This window comes from Helicoverpa zea, chromosome 31 (genome assembly GCF_022581195.2).
Source record: "Helicoverpa zea isolate HzStark_Cry1AcR chromosome 31, ilHelZeax1.1, whole genome shotgun sequence".
In the NCBI taxonomy this organism is placed as follows: Eukaryota; Metazoa; Arthropoda; class Insecta; order Lepidoptera; family Noctuidae; genus Helicoverpa; species Helicoverpa zea.
The window spans coordinates 14,418,697-14,438,399 of record NC_061482.1 but is presented as its reverse complement, the minus strand read 5'-3'; the positions used below and the strand labels follow the sequence as shown (position 1 = coordinate 14,438,399).

The following is a 19,703-nucleotide window of genomic DNA, read 5'->3' as shown; positions in this document are numbered from 1 at the left end:
AATGCGTTAATATACTGGTTAATATATTATGTCGATTAACACAAAGAAAAAATAAAAATACGTAAACATAAAAAAAAGAATTTTTCAAACAAAGTAAATAGATTAAAAATGTGCGAAAATTAGAACACCATATAAAAGTCAGTCATTACAAACAACTGAAATTCTCCCTTGAAAACTGACAGCTGTTAAGTGGTCAAAACATTCGATAGTCCTAAGTTATGTCTGCTTTACACATGTCATGATGTTGTAAATTATGAAAATGAAAAATGACTCGGCTAAACCACAAAATGAATTAGGTTAATTTTTTTACAATTCGCCATAGAATATGATGAAGTATATGTGATAGGATTCAATGTGATTAGGAACGGTTTGTCGTTCCTAATCACATTATTTATTTTAAGCACTATCTTGAGAACGAGTATAATTATTTCATAATTTTTAAATAAATAATTTCACTTTAGTTCGATAGATAAAAGGTCAGATAGGCAGTCGCTTCTTGTAAAGCACTGGTACTCAGCTGAATTCGGTTAGACTGGAAGCCGACCCCAACATGATTGGGAAAAGGCTCGGAGGATGATGAGTTCGATAGATAAAAATAAGATAGTTAATCGTTACCTAAAAAGAAAGGTTAATATGAGCCAGCGTGATATTTGTACGCATAGATTGAGACTACATAGTCCAGGAGCTGGGATGAAATAAACGGCATTGAACAGCCTTGCACTACTAGGGTTTCATAGATTTCAAGGGGTGCGTTCATCTCACAGCACAGTATAGATAGGTGCGTATGCAAACTTACTAGTTATTTTAACGATGCACTGACCAAACTATTGTTTTCCTTCACTTCTTAGTGATTGATGTTCAGTCTAGACAGAGAAAAACATACACAACCAACAATACAAATATTCTGGCTTTCACCCACCCCTTCTGACACACTCTTTTGCAAAAATAAACGGGCACACCAAACTTGGTTTAAAGGAATTAAATTTTGTTTTAATAGGTTTTTAGTAACATGAATGTATAGCGTCTAGAGAGCTAGAGTGGCGTACGTAAGAGTGTATTCCAAAAAGAGAATAACAAGAAAATCATTTTAAATTTGATGACTGAAAAATGCGATGTGTCAACAATTTTGGCCAGCAGTGTACAAAATAATAAAGTTTCGTGTGGTAGCAGAGTAGAAGATGGTACTGCTAGACATGTACCATTTCATTTTTGGTCATAACATATCAACATGTGTGATAAGTTTGAGTGTACATCGAGAATTTCTACTTTGTTTCAATATACAGCAGTGTATATCCTATGACATATGCTACCCTAGTAGTTAGAAGACTGAAATTCTTGAACTTTGTTCATTGCCGGCCATGTACGCCGAAGTTGTCTATGCATTATGTTTAGTTTTTTACTTTGTTTTTTTTTTTTTTTTTTTTTATTAATAACAATAAATAATCTTTTTTAAAATAAATTAATATGTAGTTTTAAAAATACTAAAAAACACAATTTTTAAAATGCAGGTTACAGTCATTGACAGACATTTCAAACAAGTCTGAACACACCGCGCGGCTTTGACTTATGGCTGGTTTACACAGTACGAGTTAGCGTGCGAGTCAGCCTGCCGAGTAGCTGCACTGCAATAACTCGCACTGTTTGGACGTCACTTACGAGTAACTCGCAAGTGCGAGTTGGACAGTAGCTCGCATCCGAGTTACATCAACATTTTTTGTTTTCACTCGCCTGCTCGCCCGGCAGCAACTCGCACATGACAGCGACTCGTGCATCGCTCGCATCGTTTGGACGCGTTCGGCAGTAGCTCGCCAGTGCCAGCAGGGCAGTTATGAGTGAAACCCGTGTTTTTTTGTGTGCTACGCCTGTGAACTAAATCGAGTTCGAAATGGCTGCGGATAGATGGTCTTCTGACAATAATATTTCATTTATGAAACATGTTCACTCGACATCGCAACACGACGTACTGGGCAGTAGCTAGGTGTCGTGTAGACAGCAAAGGCAAGCCGAGCTACTGGCGTACGAGTAGACAAACCGAGTAGCTGTCTACTGGCCAGGCAGCAGCTCGCACAGTGTAAACGAGCTTTTACAACCGAACTTCCTAAAGATGGCAATTTTCATGACACTATGTACGATCCTTCGAAGGTGGTTTTATGGTGGAAGTAAGCCACCTTAGATTTCATAACATGCTTTGCTAATTAGCAATTGTTATATGGAATGGCTAACTGAAGCCGAAGCAACATGTTTTGGGTATAGCCTATACCCCCTCAAAGATACATCAACGTATTTTGGGTATGGCTCCTTACGATTTATGACTTTCTAGTAATATTTTGGCACCCTGCCCTCTGATAGTATGGTAGACTTCCGTCAGTGGTAACTGTCATGCACCTTAACTCAATAGTAATGAGTACGATTTTCCCATAAAACTGTTGCCACTGACCTGAAGTCGACTGTACCTACACATTACAAGTATAGGCTGGTGTCATATTCAGCAAAAAAATACTTGAAAAATGTATCAATATTTTACAAAATATGAAAAGTTGATTGATGGTGTGAATGGTTTCTGGTTATTGATTTCCAAGGAGAATTTACAGGGCCAAACCAAAATGCTGTGTTTTTTCCCATCTCGGCAACACTTTTTTATAATAAAGAAACACAGATGTGACGTAGTATTTGCATGAAACTTTTAAACTTATGCTGTCCCAATAGAAAGCAGGTAGAATCAGCATGGCGATCGCAGAAGATTAAAAATAGTTCTTGCCCATTCTCTAATTGTAGTAGTCATAGCTCAACGTTAGATATAGTGCAGTAAGTAACTGCGTATCCGAGCGTAGCAAAGGCAATCTTCTGAAATAAACATCTGCCGGTTGCCATGGATACGCATTGCACGATAGCTACCAGGATCCCAAGAGTAGCGAGGAGTTCCAAGGGGCCTTTAGAAGCAGCCTCAACAGTGACATCTTCCCATTTTTCCATGAATTTGATGTGTTGTTGAGTTCACTTATTGGGGGGTGTTTGAGTGACTCTAATAAACAACTGCGAGTACGTCTCATCTCAGATAGATGGTTCTTTTATCAATGCAATCAAGCAGAAATATGAATACCAAGGGTTGTTTCACTGGGTAATATAAGTCAGGTTGGCCGAGTGGTCTAAGGCGCCAGATTTAAGCTCTGGTTCCCGAGAGGGAGCGTGGGTTCGAACCCCACACCTGACAGTTTTGTGAATTCTGTTGCAAGCATAATTCAGAAAATTTTGTTTAAATTTTTTTAATCATTTTGTTTACACATCTCATGGCTAAAAACTAAAGATTTGAGAATGTGTTTGTGTCTTCTTCAAACTCATACGGCTTTTTAATTCAGTATGAAAGAAGCTGTTTTAGAAAGTTTTGCCCTTAGCGGCTAAAACCGCGTGAGCAAATTAGTTGTTACATAAATCAAACATAAGTTCTAAAGCTCGAGCTAGCAGTCACAATCGCGCCTGAACATGTTGTTTATTACGCAATTTTGTATTTAATGCACTAATTACTTCTGTATCGTGCATTTTCTTAAATGGAAGCCATGAACAGACATGGCTGCGAACTGCCAGGTCAAGAACAGTTCATGTCTAGAACTGAGCCAGAAACCGAGTCGCCCACAGAGAAGTGGTCTACAGAAATAGTTAATATTTTTTATTTTTTTATTTTTCATTAGTTAGGAAGGACAGAGAAATTATTCATTACTAAAAGATACAAATCTAACCTATGTAAATATGAACCTCCATGATTATTCCTATGTACGGAAACGTTCCGAGCCAAACTAGTCCAAGAGCTGTGATGAAATAAATGTCATTGAACAGCCTTGCACTACGGGTTTCATAGATTTCGAGCGGAGCATTCATCTCACAGCACAGTATGGATAGGTGCGTATGCAAACTTATTCGTTATGTTAACGATATACTGAGCAAAGTATTGTTTTCCTTCACTTCCCATTGATTGACGATCAGTCTAGACAGAGAAAGACCTATACAGCCAACGACACTAATATCCTGGCTTTCACCCACCCCTTCTGCCACACTCTTCTATACACTTTCTTGCAAAAAACGCGCACTTAAGAAAAACTTGGTTTAATGGACTTAAAAGGTTGTTTTAATAGGTTGTTATAGTTCGGCCATTCAGAGAATGCGTTCCTGACACGTCGCGATTGAACTGACGACGTAACTTTGCAATGGCGTTGCAGTTACGATAAAAATATTTTTGCTGGTTGTTTACCGTTTTAACAATTGAGGAGCATTAAAACAACATTATTATATCAATAATCAATGAATGTTATTACGTCGTCAGTTCAATCGCGACGTGTCAGGAACGCATTCTCTGAATGGCCGAACTATAGTGACTGGAATATATCATAGCCTTTAAAAGGTTAGAGTGGTGTGCGTTAGTCTTCATTCCAAATTTGAATTTCAGAATTTAAATGCGTGGACTGCAAAATGCGATGCGTCAACAATTTTGGCCCGTATTGTACAAAATAATAAAGTTTATAGTTCGGCCATTCAGAGAATGCGTTCCTGACACGTCGCGATTGAACTGACGACGTAACTTTGCAATGGCGTTGCAGTTACGATAAAAATATTTTTGCTGGTTGTTTACCGTTTTAACAATTGAGGAGCATTAAAACAACATTATTATATCAATAATCAATGAATGTTATAATTTTGTGCCAAACTGAGTGTCAAATAACTTGGTAAACAATATTTTTCTAAATCTATACTGCGCTATTACAAGGTTATGTCAGCGGTTTATATTTTGTAGTGCTGTGCTAAAAATAACAGGCAAGTATCGTAATCTGTTCTTATACAGTTATAATATAAAATAATACGTTTTGATTTTCTTTTTAAGAATTGGAAAATAATGGACTATAAGACTTAATTATAACTTTTATGAAAAATAAAAATAAAACTATGACCAAACCGCATTTTTATACTTAGATTAAAAATGGTAACCCCAAATGGAGTTATGGGCCGCCATTTTGTGACGCTAAAACAGTCGTCCGTTGTCGTTTCGTGCGCATAGACCACGTTTTTCAAGTGTTTTCGATCTGTTTTTATTTGATTACCCGGCTTTTGTTAGACCGAGATATCAGGATTGATTCTGTTATTGATAATAATATAATTATACATGTAGGCGAAGATGATGATGAAGACACCACCTCCTCAAGCAAATCGGAGTCTGATTAATATTCTGTTCGCACATTCAATTCAATGTACTTGTAACAAAGAATAAATAAAACAATTTTATTATATGAATATTACCTTTTTTTGGTTTCCACTTAAATAACTAAAATATAAAACAAATGATTCCGCCAATTTAAAACGAAAATAATCTTAAAATAATGCGGCGGTTCATTTTGAAGGAACGGTAACGAACTCAGTGTTATGTTGTGCCCATCACTAGTCGTGACTAACTGATAGGTGTCAGGAACGCATTCTCTGAACGGCCGAAGTAGTTCGGCCATTCAGAGAATGCGTTCCTGACACGTCGCGATTGAACTGACGACGTAACTTTGCAATGGCGTTGCAGTTACGATAAAAATATTTTTGCTGGTTGTTTACCGTTTTAACAATTGAGGAGCATTAAAACAACATTATTATATCAATAATCAATGAATGTTATAATTTTGTGCCAAACTGAGTGTCAAATAACTTGGTAAACAATATTTTTCTAAATCTATACTGCGCTATTACAAGGTTATGTCAGCGGTTTATATTTTGTAGTGCTGTGCTAAAAATAACAGGCAAGTATCGTAATCTGTTCTTATACAGTTATAATATAAAATAATACGTTTTGATTTTCTTTTTAAGAATTGGAAAATAATGGACTATAAGACTTAATTATAACTTTTATGAAAAATAAAAATAAAACTATGACCAAACCGCATTTTTATACTTAGATTAAAAATGGTAACCCCAAATGGAGTTATGGGCCGCCATTTTGTGACGCTAAAACAGTCGTCCGTTGTCGTTTCGTGCGCATAGACCACGTTTTTCAAGTGTTTTCGATCTGTTTTTATTTGATTACCCGGCTTTTGTTAGACCGAGATATCAGGATTGATTCTGTTATTGATAATAATATAATTATACATGTAGGCGAAGATGATGATGAAGACACCACCTCCTCAAGCAAATCGGAGTCTGATTAATATTCTGTTCGCACATTCAATTCAATGTACTTGTAACAAAGAATAAATAAAACAATTTTATTATATGAATATTACCTTTTTTTGGTTTCCACTTAAATAACTAAAATATAAAACAAATGATTCCGCCAATTTAAAACGAAAATAATCTTAAAATAATGCGGCGGTTCATTTTGAAGGAACGGTAACGAACTCAGTGTTATGTTGTGCCCATCACTAGTCGTGACTAACTGATAGGTGTCAGGAACGCATTCTCTGAACGGCCGAAGTATAGTAAGGTAGCAGATTAAAAGATGGTACTGCTAGACATACACTATTTCATTTTTGGTCATAACGTATGACAAGTGTGATAAGTTTGGGTATACCATTGCGAGTTTCTACTTGGTTTAAATAAACAGCGGTGTATATCCTGTGATATATGCTACCCTAGTAGTTAGAAGACTGATTTTCTTGAACTTTGTGCATTGCCGGTCATGTATGTCGTATCCAGATATTTATATGGATTGTTTTAACATTGACTTTTATCTGGTAATTGTTACAAAAGGTATCTTAAAATAAATTAATAGTTTAAAAATATAGACAAGGAAGACAGCTTTTATAAATTTACTCAAAAATCATTAAAAGACTTTTCCAACAAGTCCAAACACACCGCGCCGCTTTGATTTAGCCACGAGCTCAACAGAACTACGTAAAGTTGGCAATTTTCATGACGCTACGATCCTTGGCAGGTGGTTAAAGTAGTCACCTTAGATTCCATTTCATAGTGAGTTTCAAAGTGTGTTAAAATATCAATCAGTATTTCGGGAATTTTCATAAGGCTAACTGAACCTGAAGCAAGTAGCCTCCCTCTCCCCCTTCCCCCCCTCAAAGGTACATTAATATGTTTTGGGTATAGCTCCTGACGATTTATGACTTTCTGGTGATATTTTGGCACCCTGCCCTCTGATAGTATCTACATTACAAGTATAGGCTGACATCTAGTGTCTTAATATTTAATATTTAGTCAAAAACGCAAAAAATATTAATATTTTGTCAAGGTTTTGAATATTTACTTTACGGGACCGAAACAAAATGCTGTGTTAATTCCTCTCGACGACAAGTTATTGTGTATAGAAACTGCTTTTTTTCATAATCATTGGCAAAACAGTTTGACGTAGTATTGGCAAAAAACTCTTCTCAACTTATGCTGCCCCAGTAAAAAGCGGGAGAAAACAGCATGACGTATACAGAAGATTTGAGCAGTAAACAACTCTGTATAAAGTCGTGGTGGATTAAATTCCACGCCAGGCAAGTAGCAATTCATATTTTTTTATACTTCGGCCGTTCAGAGAATGCGTTCCTGACACCTATCAGTTAGTCACGACTAGTGATGGGCACAACATAACACTGAGTTCGTTACCGTTCCTTCAAAATGAACCGCCGCATTATTTTAAGATTATTTTCGTTTTAAATTGGCGGAATCATTTGTTTTATATTTTAGTTATTTAAGTGGAAACCAAAAAAAGGTAATATTCATATAATAAAATTGTTTTATTTATTCTTTGTTACAAGTACATTGAATTGAATGTGCGAACAGAATATTAATCAGACTCCGATTTGCTTGAGGAGGTGGTGTCTTCATCATCATCTTCGCCTACATGTATAATTATATTATTATCAATAACAGAATCAATCCTGATATCTCGGTCTAACAAAAGCCGGGTAATCAAATAAAAACAGATCGAAAACACTTGAAAAACGTGGTCTATGCGCACGAAACGACAACTGACGACTGTTTTAGCGTCACAAAATGGCGGCCCATAACGCCATTTGGGGTTACCATTTTTAATCTAAGTATAAAAATGCGGTTTGGTCATAGTTTTATTTTTATATTTCATAAAAGTTATAATTAAGTCTTATAGTCCATTATTTTCCAATTCTTAAAAAGAAAATCAAAACGTATTATTTTATATTATAACTGTATAAGAACAGATTACGATACTTGCCTGTTATTTTTAGCACAGCACTACAAAATATAAACCGCTGACATAACCTTGTAATAGCGCAGTATAGATTTAGAAAAATATTGTTTACCAAGTTATTTGACACTCAGTTTGGCACAAAATTATAACATTCATTGATTATTGATATAATAATGTTGTTTTAATGCTCCTCAATTGTTAAAACGGTAAACAACCAGCAAAAATATTTTTATCGTAACTGCAACGCCATTGCAAAGTTACGTCGTCAGTTCAATCGCGACGTGTCAGGAACGCATTCTCTGAATGGCCGAACTATAATTATATGTATTTACAGAAGACAACACATCAAACTACCTCAAGGTGCCAAATCTCCTCAACAGATTTTCAACCTCATCATCCCACGTTTGGTAAAATTTGAGATTCAGATTCAGATTTGGGTGGGTTGGCCTGGCCTTCTGTAAGTTGCTTGTTTTACACATGATGTTGTAAATTATAAAAACGAAAAATGAATCATGTGGTTAAACCACTGAATGGATTAGGTTATTTCTTTTACAATTCGCCATAGAATATCATTAAGTATATGCAATAGGATTTAATGTGATTGTGAACGACACCCCCTGTATACAATTTTGCATTTTTTATAACCACTTCTGTAACTGTAACTAATTATTAGTCATGGCTTAACGTAAGATATTTATTTCGCAGTCACTGTGTACCGTAAGTAAGGCCGTTTTGCTGTTGAAGTAAAGTTCTGCCGGTTGCCATGGATACGCATTGCGCGATAGGTACCAGGGTCCCAAGAGTTACGAGGAGTTCTAGGGGGCCTTTAGAAGCAGCCTCAACAGTGGTGGCATCTGATGTTGTCTTCCAAAATTAATGTGGATAGCGACATCTCTCTAATTTTCTATAAATTTGCTGTGTTGCACAGTTCACTTATTGTTCACTTATTGTTGATGGTGTTTGGCTGACTCTAATTAACAGTAGTGAGAGCGTTTCATCTCAGTTGATAGATGTTTTTTTCATCAATAAAATGAATTTGAAACAGGAATACCAAGGGTTGTTTCACTGGGTAATATAAGTCAGGTTGGCCGAGTGGTCTAAGGCGCCAGATTTAAGCTCTGGTTCCCGAGAGGGAGCGTGGGTTCGAACCCCACACCTGACAGTTTTTCGAATTGTGCGTCGGAGCATAATTCCGAAAAATGTTGTATTTTTTTTTGCATCACTTGTTTACCAATCACATGATGAAAGGCGAAATGTTTAAGTACGCGTTTGTTGCTTCTTCAGATGCAAACAGCTGATATAATTCATTGTGAAAGAAGCTGACCTCTTGAACTAACACATAAGCCACTTGTTGTTACATAAATGAAAAACGAGCCTGAACATGCTGTGTATCAAACAATTTTGTACTGCAGGCATTAATTACTCTTATATCGTGCATTTTCCTAAATAGAAACCATGAACAGACTTGACCGCAAAACTTCCAGCTCAAGAACAGTCAGATCTTGACTCAGACTGCCGTTTACAGAAACGAGAGATATTCCTTGTGAAATATGTAGCTCACTGAATAAGGTTTGTTTTCCTGACTTACATAAGTATAAATCGCCTAGTATAAATCGGTTGATGAAAGATAACACAAGTAATAAAACTGGTTTGGTATTTTCATTGCGGAGCTAAGCGGCAACTAAAAAGCATTTATCAACTAGAAAATCATAACGTGAATGAAAAGAGATCAAACCTTCAACTTATCTAAGTATGACACTTCAGTCCTGAAACCTTTGGATGGAGTGATGATAATAAGATATTTTTTTCATTTTAAGTTACTGAACTAAGAATAAAATATCCTATTTTAGAAAATTTGCCTTCGTGGAAGGTTAGAGTATTGATAAAAACTGGTTAAGGTAAACGCGGGTGAAGTCGTCATGCCCCAATAGTCGTCAATTAATCTAAAAACTTTTATTTATTTTTTCTATTGAACTTAAATTGGGCTGGTTTATATGTCAACATATTGTTGATAACATATTGCACAATTGAAATGACAATATGGGGTTTTAACAGTCATGGTATCGGAGATATGTTAGTCGAAACGTGTGTGCCCTAACAAAATCGTTTTTTCGTGAAGTTCAGCTGTCAAAAGTGAAGCTCAGCACGTGGTTTTGTGTTTTGATTTACATGACTCCAGTGGTGTCTGTGGTATGTTTCTTTGTTTAATTAGATAGTTAAGTTTATTTGCTGACGATATGCAATTTGGAATACTTTTAACATAGAAGATATATTTTTTTAATGTGACATCTATTGGTACTTTGAAACTCCCATTTGACCCAAAACTCGTCAATTTTAGAATTATTATGACGACTACTGGGACATGCTCAATAGTTGCACCTAAACTCGTCATAATGAGGATATTTTGTGTTTTACAGTACAAAATGCGAATAAATAACTATATTATTATTCTTTATTGCACACATAAATACAGAGAGACACACTGAATACAGAGAGATAATGTACAATGGCGAGCTTAACCCAGTGTTGGGTTCTCTTCCGGCCAACCTTAGAGTGAAAGAGTGATTTGATGGGTGTGAAGAGTGAACTAATATCGGGACTTTTACAAAATTGTTAACTCTCTAGGACAAACATATTTAAGGTTTAGATTACAATTGTTGATAATACTGTGTTTGACTTGACTGTTCTTACACTATGCTTTTTGTTCGAAATAGCTGCATGTCGTCACGCGTATTGTACCGCGTCTCCCTAACGTGTCTTCGCCTGTATAAAAATTATGTCATTCAACTAGCTAACTGTTTTGATTCAAAAAAATATTAAAATCAGTTTTAAAACTAAGATGACATAGCTTCCAGCGCTGTCACTTCTTTGCTTGTCGTATTCAATATTGATGGGTAAAGAGTAATCTTAAGTAAAAATTTTTTATTTAAAATTGTATGTACCTAGTGATTGCATCGTAGTCATTTTAATAGCAGATCATGACTGTAAGAAACTACAAGCAAGAGTGCCTTTTAAAAGTCATAGAAGCTATTTAGAGTAGAATAATGAAATTCTAAACCGCCGAGGAATGCCGGCTTAGAATTGCGTTCCCCCAAATCATCCCGCGGGTGTCGTAAGAGGCGACTAAGGGACAAACTGGTAACGGCGGAGCAGGGGGTGCTAAGAATCCCCGGAAGAGATCCAGCTACCCACCCCCACGACGGCTGGCCCTGGTAACACACAACATACGCACATTGAGGACTGATTAAAGGATCTGCGAGCTGGAAAAGGAGTTGAGAAAGTTACATTGGGACATTATAGGGTTATGCGAAGTCCGTAGAGAGGGAGAGGACACCGTAACCCTGCAGTCTGGTTACTTGCTCTACTACCTGGAGGGCAACCAATAGTCCCAAGGTGGTGTCGGGTTTCTCGTTCACAAGTCCCTCGTGAGCAACATAACAACCATCGACAGTGTGTCGAACAGGGTGGTGTACCTAATACTGAGAATATCCGATAGATATTCGCTGAAGGTCATTCAGGTATACGCACCGACCTCGTCACACTCCGATGATGAGGTGGAGACTATGTATGAGGACGTAAGTAGAGCCATACATAGTTCCAAAACCCACTTGATTTGACTTTAATGCTAAGTTAGGAAAGAAAAGCGGTGATGAGTTGAGAGAGGGGCAATTTGGGTATGGGCAACGGAACCCTAGAAGACAGAGGCTGGCCGACTTTCTGGAGAAAAAGGGACTCTTCATGATGAACTCTTTCTTCCAGAAGCCTCACAGGAAATGGACCTGGTTAAGTCCCGATGGTTTCACGAGAAACGAGATAGACTTCTTCATGACCGACAAGAAACGGGTATTCAGCGACGTCTCTGTGATTAATAGGGTAAAAACCGGTAGGGATCACCGAATCGTAAGAGCCTCGCTGAATATTAATGTTAAACTTGAAAGGTCCAGTCTGATGAAGTCTACACTCCGACCTACTCGGTCCCATATTCAAAACCCAGAAAGCTTTCAACTCAAGCTCTCTAACCGCTTGGCTTGCCTTGAGAACCTAGCATCAGTGGACGAGATCAACAACGGGCTAGTGGAAACTGTCCGCACGGTAGGGTCTAAGTTTTTTAGACCCTGCCGTAAAGATAGACCTCAAAAACTGACCGACCAAACCTTAAACCTCATGACTGAACGACGCTTGCTACAGTTGCAGTCTTCCAGCGACGCGAAGTCATATAGGCAGCTCAATAGACGAATATCTAAGTCCTTGCGACACGATCTGCGTCTCTTTAATACAAATCGTGTTAAAGAGACCATACAGCGAAACCAAGGCAGGACGCCTTCAAGCTCCTGGAATGGGATGGACTTGGCATCAACATCAACGGCGAATACATCACTCACCTTCGGTTTACACCTTCGGTCCGACATACCTCAGTGCCTCAAGACAAAAGTCTTCAATCAATGTGTGTTACCAGTGCTGACTTACGGCACCGAACCGTGGTCTCTCACTATCGGCCTCATCTCAAAGCTCAAAGTCGCTCAACGAGCTATGGAGAGGGCTATGCTGGGGGTTTCTCTAGCTAGGTGATCGAATCCGAAATGAGGAGATCCATAGACGAACTAAAGTCACCGCTATAGCCCACCGGATCAGCAAGTTGAAGTGGCATATTTCTCGCAGAGCAGATGGCCGATGGGGTCGAAAAGAGCTGGAGTGGTGACCACGGAATAGTAAGCGCACGCAGTGTCCACCAACAAGGTGGACAGACGACCTTATAAAGGTCGCCGGAAGACGCTGGATGCAGGTCGCCTACAACAGGTATCTGTGGAGATACAAGGGGGAGGCCTATGTTCAGCAGTGGACGTCCTATGGCTGAGATGATGATAAATGAATGTGGCGTTTATTTTTTGTGAAAACTGATTATTTTATTTTACAATTTAAATATTTTAATAGTAATTAATTTACTCGTGCCACATATGCATATGACTGCACGGTTATTATGATTAAGAAATATAACATATAGGTACATATTTTATAGACTGATTTTGTGATTCCAAGCGTTTGATAGTTAGGAATATAAATTAAAAGGCAATCATGTATCTGTTTTATTGAATACCTGATCTTCTAACAGATTATGACCTGCTATTCTAAATAGGGATTTGATTTTCTATATATCTACCTAGCGTTTCTAATGGTGTCTACACACCAAAGCCGCAGATGCCGGCGGCACAGCCCGGCGGCCCAACCCGCCGGCCGTATTTTGTACAATCATGCGGCATGAGGCTCAAGTATGCTTAACAAATTCAACCACAAAAAAAATTACATAACTTGAGCTTTATGTTCAAGAGCAGAGAGTTTACGTTAGCATTAAAAGTTGACGAGTACTGGGAATATTTGACGAGTATCCGTACAAATCAGACGACTATTGGTACAAATCGGCCTTTTTTTACTTTTGCCTTAATAAGTATATAAACCCATCAAAATGATTAAAAAAACATTAGTTACTTAGAATAACGAATAAATACTCTATCACGTCATGAAAAAATTTTCATTTTCTATTGAATATTTAACACACAGTAGCGCTTCAAAGTCAGTGATTTCCGAAATCCGACGACTATTGGTACGTTTACCTTAAGTGCGAGTCGACTCGCGCACGAAGGGTTCCGTACCATTATTTATAAAACCGCATCTACCTGTTGCCGTTATCGATATCGAGCAAAAATGAGCAAAAACATCACGTTTGTTGTGTGGGAGCCCAAAATATTGATTTTATTCTAGTTTTCAGTATTTGTTGTTATAGCGGCAACAGAAATACATCATCTGTGTAAAATTTCCACTCTCTAACTATCACGGTTCATGAGATACAGGCTGGTGACAGACGAATGGACGGACAGAGGACCCGTTTTACCCTTTGGGTACGGAACCCTAATAAGATGGAAGGTAAAAGTATTTTAATGAAATGTTCTTGGGGTTAGTAATCTACCACTTTCTTTATCGGGTTTCTGCCAATACCACACGAAAGCTAAATGATTACACCAATTTTGAGAGTATGTATACTTTTGAGAAAATTAGCTAAGTATACGATGTCATACTACTTGATAATGTTTTGATTTCTTTTACTATAGTAGGTATTTGAGTTTGAACCTCTCGAGTATGAGGGCGCGGGTTCGATTCCAGGTCAGGCAAGTACCAATGTATCTTTTCTAAGTTTGTATGTACTTTCTAAGTATATCTTAGATACCAATGACTGTGTTTCGGATGGCACGTTAAACTGTAGGTCCCGGCTGACATTGAACATCCTTGGCAGTCGTTACGGGTAGTCAGAAGCCAGTAAGTCTGACACCAGTCTAACCAAGGGTTATTGGGTTGCCCAGGTAACTGAGTTGAGGGATCAGAAAAGGCAGTCGCTCCTCGTAAAGCTCTGGTACACAGCTACATCCGTTTAGACTGGAAGCCGACCACAACATAGTTTGGGAAAAAGGCTCGGAGGAAGGAGGTATTTGAGTTTGAATTTCCCTCCAAGAGCACTTAAGTTAGTAACTAGTCTCTTGGTCATTATGAGTGCCTAGTGCTCTTTACTTGTAATGGATCAATACTAGCTCTCTGACCCAAATGACAGCGCACACTTTCAGTCAAGTAAAGAAGTCAGAGTTTACTTCAGATGCAGTTATCGTAAACATTGTAGGTATATGAAACATGGTAAATAAAATATGTACATTATTACTATCACAATAGTGGAATGTTAATGTTTGCTTATTAAAATAAGTCCAGTTGGGGTAGCTTGACCTCCTGTACAGTACCTAATAAAAAATTAAAGTTTAAAAGAAAAACCACTTTGTAACTTTAGCTCCTTTTGTTTCTGGTCTCCTAGTAATCTGGCTCGTATTTCAGCCCACCATATTTTTCACGCAGGCGCATTCGACACTAAACCACGTGTGGTAATTAATATTACACACATATTGTGGTACATAAATGACAGTATTTTTTAAGGAGTTTTTTTTTATCTAACAGTAAATAATAATCGGTGAGTAGAAAATACACCACAAAATTATTATAATATTGTGCATGGATTTATATCAAAATCATGGTTTGTCGCTTGGTTTATGACCGTCAATAATTACAAAACCAAGAACTCGGGGTTTCAAAATATATTTAAACACAACCTTACCAGCCACAGACCAGAAAAAAGAAAAGAACATTTTGTGTACTAGGATAACATGGAAACCTAAGCAATCAACACTGTGACGTCCTATCTATGACATCACCGATCGATTCCTATCAGCTGTGTTTTTGTTAGCTCTTACTAAATAATTATGATGTTATGTGCTACGTATGTATGTATATTATCAGTATAATGTTTTATAAGAAGAACATAAAAGTAAAATTATTTATTTTATTCAGTCCCCGGTACTACTTATATGAGGCGTTTAATTTTACTCAAATTATTATTTTTTGGTGTGCGTTTTTGAATTACTGTTTCGTTTTATAAATTGTTTATGAAACATTTAAGACTTTCTTAGTTCGTCAGTACTTACTTATTTTTTGAAGTTATAATGTCCATTTCATCTTCCTACAAAAATTTCTCGTTCTTTTCGGGGCCCGCGGGACGATGCACGTAGTTATTACTGGAAAATGTAAAGTTATTATTAATGTAAATGAATAGAAAGTTGTGCAAGTATTCTAATTATGTCTTTAGTATCAAGAAACCCATCCATCCATATTTTGTTTGATCGACATTTACATTCAAAACCAAAATATCATGTCGATGAACGCCAGAACTGACGTAAATCATGTTGATAAATAACAATCATAGAAAGATTGGAATATGAAACTAAACCTTACCCTTTGAGCATGTTATATTTCATCTTTGTAGGAAGGGCATCATGTGTTCCGAGTTAATGATCTGGAAAAATTAAGTAATGGGTCAGTTTTCACGAATACCTTAAAAATTGCGACAGCTTATCTAAAAAAAAAAAAAACATCTAGCCTTTTCCCCAACTATATATTTTTTGTAATAAAAGCTATCCTGTGTCCTTTCTTAAGTTCCAAACTATGTCTGTACCAAATTTCACACAAATCGGTTCAGTAGTTTAGGCGTGAAGAACAGACAGACAGACAGAGTTACTTTCGCATTTATACTATTAGTTTGGATGGATTTTTTATCTGTCTATAATCATTATTATTTACTATATAAAAAAATGTGATCAAAAATAGTCAATTCATTCAATATGTTCATATTCATGCACATGCTATTATCTCGTTTTGTTCATATCATTTTGTTCAGGTGCTTATAAAATTTTGCTAAAAAAGGAATGATTGTATCCCATGTAATATTTTAAACATACACTTAATGGTCTCATCATGTTACGCAGTTGAAAACTGACACAAATCTGTGTTATCTCCAGAATGCATTTTTTATTGAGTAACGTTAGTGCTACAATATTTATTTGAGCATTACCAAATAACTCCAAATGCATCTCATGATTCGCAGTGCTACAGAAGTCGGCACAGCCTCTTCTAACTGCTGACAGATGATCTGAAGACACTGAAAATAATAATGTCATATTTATGCCTTTTATTAACTTTTTGTATAGAAGAGCTAATGACTAAGATAAAACTGCGCGGATTGATTAATCGTAAGGCTAAGCAGCACCAGATGCGATTGATGTCTTCGGAAAGCGCAAAAAATTAGGGGGTTCCTGTCATTGCAACATTGTTGGCAGTCAAAATCAAAAATCGTTTATTAAATAACGCCCACCCTTTACCGCGTCCTGTATGTTATTACTGACAACATGTGTCTGTCTGTCTTATAAAAAAAATACAAATCTCAATGCAAAATTATGTCATTCATCATGTACTTGATAAAGGAAAGATAACGTTAGGCAGGCTATCACGTTGTTTGGTTGCCCTGGTGAGTGGATTGCGGAGGTCAGATAGGCAGTCGCTCTATGTATGTAAAACACTGGTTCCCTGCATCTGGTTTGACTGGAAGACGACTCTCATCATCACATTAGATACTAATATAGTGAAACAATATTTTAGCAGAAGGTCGGTGGGTACTTAGGGGTGTTTGACATTTAGATAGTGGTTAAAAATAGTTACTGGTACAGATTACATTCACGTGTAGGTATTCTGTTTCTACTTAAAATTTGCATACCGATTAAACAAATGAGATATGCTGTCCTTAATGTAACGCAACCAAAATACCTGTAATATCGTGTCTCTGCAAACAAAGATTCTTATTCCTTTTGTTTACCTAAGATAACTTGCAGGTAAAATTATAGTAATTAATAATGAAATGAATAATTTATGACGAAGAAACCTAAAAACTTGGTCTTTCAGGCTGTATACAAAATAAGCAGTGGGAAGCCGGCGCTGGTCTGTTCTTCAATCTGCTTGCTTCATGTAACTGTTGCCAGAATGACCTAGCTGCCAGCTTTCTTTCTATACAAGCCCTAGCGGCTACTCAAAATATTCTATATATCGATGGATTTACTTACTGCAGATAGACTTTTGACATTAACATCATAAAAACAATATCAATTTCCTATCTCTAGTAGACAAAAATATAGATAGATAGAATATTGGGAACGGCTGTAAAGGAACATCTGACGTCACAGGAGATCAATATCGTTGCGTTAAATTACTAGCACTGCAGAAATGCAAGGATGCGGTTGGAGTGACGTAGAGTGACGTAGTAAGTATAATTATCATCATCTACATTATACGCCATATAATGAATCTGTAGTGAAGTTTTGTAAATTGAAAATATTGAGAAACTTTTGTAAATTAATATTATTAGAATATAAATTATTAATTAGACTGGAAGCCGATCCCAACATAGTTGGGAAAAGGCTCGGAGCATGATGATGAATTAATAAATTTATATTCAACTAGCTTTTGCCCGCGGCTTCGCTCCCGTCAACTGACTTCTCTACTTTACCCTGTTTTTTTTTTTCATAAGAACCTTCTCCTGACAATAACAAACACAACAAAAAAAGAATTAGCCAAATTGGTCCAGGCGTTGTTGAGTAATGCGCTTACCAACACATTTTGCGATTCATTTTTATATTATAGATAAAAAACAGGTTTTATAAATGCAGAAAAAATTCAGCTTTTTCGTTTAACCATTACCATCACAACCGCTTGAAACCAAAGCATGGTCAAAGTTCAACACAAGACTTTTCAAACAAGTCTAAACACAGCTTTGATACGATGTCCCAGTGTGTGTGATCAGTTTGATAGTACCATTAACCATATTATTGTACTGTCATCAAAATTACATACATCTGCCAATAATTTTCATGACGCTAAGATCTTTGGAAGATGGTTAAATTAGTTACCTTAAATTCCTTTATACTTTAGTTACATTCAGGTCGACCTAATAAAAACTTTTTAACTTATCTATGAAATCGCGGAAAAACGGCTAGTTAAGAATTAGTCAATAAGTTAGTTAGCAAATTGCCTACAAATTGATGAAACATGGTTTTAATTAGTGGCAAATAATCGGTGCCTAAATGTTTTTTGTTCCAGGGATAATTTGAAACCTTGTGATATATTTTTTTTATTTATCCACATAGATATAGATAGTTCAACTCAGATTTGCGCGCGGCCCTATGTGTGCGTCGGCTTGTAAATATACAACTTTCATTCGTGTGACAGTGACGTCGTCCGAGCATGACGTGTTCTCATCGCTTTTTGTTATGGGTACAGTCGTTTACGAAAATGTCTAGTTCTTCACGGAGAAAATGTTTTAAGGAGTCAGGTAGCGTTTCAAAAAAATGAAACAACATTCAAAGCTTTTTATTATTACATTTTACAGTTTATAATTATTTTCTCATACGGCTTTTCAAATTGACATTGACAGTATCTAAGAAATAAATGAAGTGAAATATCTAAGATGAATTAAATACTCCTTACATATTTTCTAGCTCGGGGTACGCGGACAATAAATAAATGTGTGGACTAAGAATGTAAAAGACCTATAATTTAGTATAATAATGGAAACAAAATGTGTGGGGAATTTTAAAAAATTATATTGCTTCGCATAATGTCGACCAAAATAAGACGGAAATAATGAAACTCATAAATGAACGTTTAAGTCAAATTGATGAAGGGATGTTGGGTAATACTTGTCGACATGTACAAAAGAAAAAAGAAGAATACTATAGACATTTTGACATGGAGTCAGAATTTATAATTAACATTGGTGAAAGTAGCGAATCCGAAAATTCATCATTTGATTTTTCAAGTAGCGATACAGAATCATTATAAATAAATAAACTAAATTACGTAATAACTGTACTTTAAACAGCCGTATACAACCCCTAAATAACTGTATTTGTACCCGACTGTACCTCTTGTCACGCACACAAAGTCACTGTGTATGTACAAGGGTTACCCACACATAGGGCCGCGCGCACGACTGAGTTGAACTTACTATACATAAAATTTGTTTGCCTAAAAAATAAGTTAGATACATTGATTTGGTGTAGGTAACTATATATAGTAGCAGACATTATTTTCTTGGATCGGCGGTCCCCAAACTTGGCTAAGCCTGTGTCTTGCGAGCCTTGTTTGTTAGATGAGTATTTCG

At 36.6% G+C, this 19,703-nt stretch overlaps 2 non-coding genes across 2 annotated transcripts; both read left to right on the top strand.

Moving 5' to 3' along the window:
- Positions 1–3,127: 3,127 nt before the first annotated feature.
- Trnal-uaa lies at positions 3,128–3,211 on the top strand. The gene has a single exon. It is a non-coding gene; the product is annotated as a tRNA-Leu (tRNA).
- A 5,995-nt stretch (positions 3,212–9,206) lies between these two features.
- Trnal-uaa lies at positions 9,207–9,290 on the top strand. Its single transcript has one exon. It is a non-coding gene; the product is annotated as a tRNA-Leu (tRNA).
- Positions 9,291–19,703: the final 10,413 nt, after the last annotated feature.